We start from the raw sequence: 4,050 nt of genomic DNA, 5'->3' as shown, positions 1-4,050 counted from the left end.
AGTATGTGGGTAAAAAATACGTCTTAATCGTGTATAATGTTCTCGTAACGCACATCTGTAAAAAAAAAACGTTCAGAAATGAAATATTTTAATCTTTTAACGTTAATTAAATTTTAAAATAATGCGTATACACATAGAGAACATCAGCGAACCTAATTTTGGACACAAAATTTATAAACTAAATCAGTTTTAACTGTGATAATCAATATGAATCAATATATACAAGAAGATGGTCAGAGTTGCGGTCAAAAGTGAGACAAAAATAGTTTACAACTATTTATTTTCCGACGTTTCGCCCCACTTTGCAGGGCTTCATCAGGACTGTTCAAAGGAATTGGTTCAACTGATGGGGCGAAACTATTTTTGTTTCACTTTTGACCGCAACCCTGACCATCTTCTTATATATCAATTTTTACGGTCAACTATATATACATAAATACAATATGAATCAATAGTTGGATTTATGAAAGTGGAGCTTTAATTATTTTAACATTGAAGCCATTTTCGTCCCTCATTTATATTTTTCATTGTAATTTACAATTACACAGCCTATTCAAGGAATAAATTTTGAAATGTGTACTTTCTGAGAAAATAATAATTAAAATTTTAATAAATCTTTACTTATCTTATTTTAGTGCAGCATTTCATATGAAATGGCATAGAATATACTGGAAAAAGACAACCATCTTATTTCTCAAGCTACCAGAAATGGTTGCGCATCAATTTCAAAACTGGTTGTTTCCCTTTCTTTTTTTTTAGCCTTTTTATGAAATTTAACAGTTATATCGTTAAAAATAAACAATGTACCGAGTTTCCACATGCATGTATGTTCGATTGAGGCAAACATGGTCGTCGTCAAAATTATGTTAGGTATTACCTTTACACTGATTTACACTGTTTTACTATGTAAATTAACTGATTGAAAACAGACAGACTGAAAGGGAACAATAAATAAGATGGTAGAAATTTAAATACATATTTATAGATTAACTTTTGTTGCGGTATTTGCCATGTCAAATTATCCAGACCTATAACGTTTCTTATAATTGTATGTCTTATGTATTACAACAATAAGGCTAATTGTTGAGATCTAAAAGAATTTATTCACTTCCATTTTAAATTTGAAAATATTATTTTAAATATATCGTAATCTTAAGCTATAATTAATTATTCTTTTTAAAGGAATAGAAGATTTTTTAATTTTTTAAAACAGGAATGCCCATATTTCTATCTTTTGGCATTCCTCAAAAATACTGGTTAAGAAGGCCCTAAATAACTTCAATCTGTACCCATAAGCCCGAAACTTCAATAGATCGGTCGGAAATTTAGTAACTAATCCAACAACTAAATCCAGTTGTCTTCCATTCTTCAGTGAATTAGCATCGTTGCGCTGTTCGTTTGATCTGTGAAAACAATAGTGCATTTGTGTAACTCCTAATATCGTTTCCCGGAATTTGAGTGTGCTCAGTAAGTACCTATTTCTGTCATTATACGATTTATTACTCACTTTTTTTGTTTATTATTTTAAATTAATTAGTTTTTCTTTATTATCCATATAATCCTCATTTATACACATAGCCTTAACTGCCTGACATGCGAAAGAATATGTTTAAATTACAAGGTACATGGTATAAAAAGTATTTCATGCCCTCAGATGCGAATTCAAACAACAACAAATTTAACAATTTAAGGCGTATGTCGGTCCATTTTACGGTTGCTGTCCACATGTAAATGTAAAAAATTTAAAAACAGTACTATATTATTAACGGTGAGTAATGAAAAATATTTCGTCAATTTGAGTAATATATAAACGTTCCAAAACATTCCCTGATTATTTGAATTATACAAAACATTGAATTTTTCACTTGCTTGCATATATTCATTGCTTTTACCGGAGTTGCTAAATTGTACAGAGGATGAATTGGTTATAGAACTTAAAAATCAGGGTGTTGTTAATGTTTAAAGGATTTATAAAAAAAATTGACCATTGAAAGCTACACCTTTACTAATTTTGACTTTCGAGAAGAATTTACCCGAAAAACTTATCGCAGAAACTGTATCCATTTGAATTAAACTTTATGAGCCGAAGCCTCTTCTTTGTTTTTTTATGTTATCAGAACAGATATACTCGTAAAAATTACCAAATAACTAACTGTTATAAATGCGGAGAAAATTCACACAGTACTGATACTTAATATATTAACACAAATGCTTAAACTGCAATGGTGGTCATCCAGCATTTTGTAGTAAATACTCTGAATATGAAAGGGGAAACAAATTGAAAAAAAATCAGAATAAAGTTTTCTATCTCTAGCGGAAGTAGTTGGTAAAAGACAAGAGACAGAATATGTTATCAGAACTCACACGGATGTTGTGTCGGCTCCCTCTACTCTATCGCTATAGGAAAAGTCTATAACTGAGGCTTTGTTAGAGCAGGTAGCTAGGTTGGCCAATACTGTCGAAGTTTTATGTAAAAAAATAAGTACCTTGAAATCCACTTTGATAATCAGTAGCACAGATTACAACATTAACTGCAGCGACGAATTGGTGGTAACATTACCAAATAATAGTGGTCGACTTGAAAATAAAACTAATATTGTCAACCACAAAAAATTAACAAATGAAAACAAAATTCATAATACAGTTGCATCCAGTTAAACTAATTTAGAATGTAATATAAATAAAAATAAGCTTAAGTCTCAAAACTCATCGTTTAGTGAAGAGACTTCTTCCTGGAAAAATAAGCAAGATGTAGTATTGACAAGACAAACATAAAGTAGGAAATAAACCCTATATGTGTATTATATTTGTATTTACTGTCATTCCAAATCTCTTGTAATAATCACAATAACATCAATACGGCTAATAATATTTGTTTTTCTTGTTTGTTTGTTTTTTTGTTATTAAATCTTTATCCTATGTTTCTTGCTTCAGCATTGTAATTATTTTAACAATTGGCTATTTCATTTCTCAAGTCTTTTAATCGTAATTTATTTTTTATTTTTATGCCTGTCAACCGTTATGATTTATTTTATTACAATACTATTATATTGCTTATAATTATAACTCTAACCCAATTAGTTTTATATGAAATTGTTTTGCTCTTCTTCGGCAGGCAGTATAGGTAGAGTATTTTATTTAAAATGAATATAATACAATGGAACTTAAATGGTTCATTTTATCGTAGAAATGAAGTACAGTATCTACTGAATTACTATAATTACTCTGTAGCTTGCTTACAAGAATCAAATTTAAAACCTACTGATATGTTTCAATTTCGTGAATATGCTATGGTATTAGGAGGAAAGATTATATAGTTGGTCGAATTGCTTGTGGTGGAGTGTTCGTATTAGTTAAAGTGACTATTCCTTTTAATAACCTTTATGTTATCTCTAATTTGCAAGTGATAGCTTTTAAAATTTTGTCACAACCTCAGTTTCACTCTGTTAACATTGTGCTCTCTTTACCCTCCCTCCTAGCCGAACATTAGTAGTTCAACCATTTGATTCATATTTTCATATGATGAATAGATTTATTGCCCCTCTCGCTAGGGACTATAATTAATATAATCTAATTTGGGGTGTGTGACCACAAAGTTAGTGACCACTTGGATGAGAGGGGTAAATTAGTGGAGTCTTTCAGAGATAGTTGTAATATAAATATTTTAAACGATCCAATATATCAAACCTACTTCTGTGCCATGTATGTCTGCTAGTCCCCTGTTAAGAGCTACGACTCAACGGCATACTTTCCATGATACACTTCGCAGCGACCATTTTCCCATAATTATAAAAACACTTAATAAATGCTACTCCTACGGCAGATAAAACAAATAACACATTAAAAAAACTGATTGGCCCCAATATCAAGCGACAGCTAAGCTTTCAGATGTTGATCTTTCCGATTCTGACACTGGACGCTTAGTTTTACTAGTAAACATTAGATTACTTAAAGCAGCCAATGCAGCGATCCCATACATTTCCTCAGTCGTTAATATAACTACTTATTACCGACCCCTGTTCCGTGGTGGTCGGAACAATGTGAAAAATC

The sequence above is a fragment of the Halyomorpha halys genome, unplaced genomic scaffold, assembly GCF_000696795.3.
Source record: "Halyomorpha halys isolate HHAL.00 unplaced genomic scaffold, Hhal_1.1 Scaffold592.1, whole genome shotgun sequence".
Classification (NCBI taxonomy): Eukaryota; Metazoa; Arthropoda; class Insecta; order Hemiptera; family Pentatomidae; genus Halyomorpha; species Halyomorpha halys.
The sequence above is the reverse complement of the archived record's forward strand: the minus strand, read 5'-3'. Positions refer to the sequence as shown.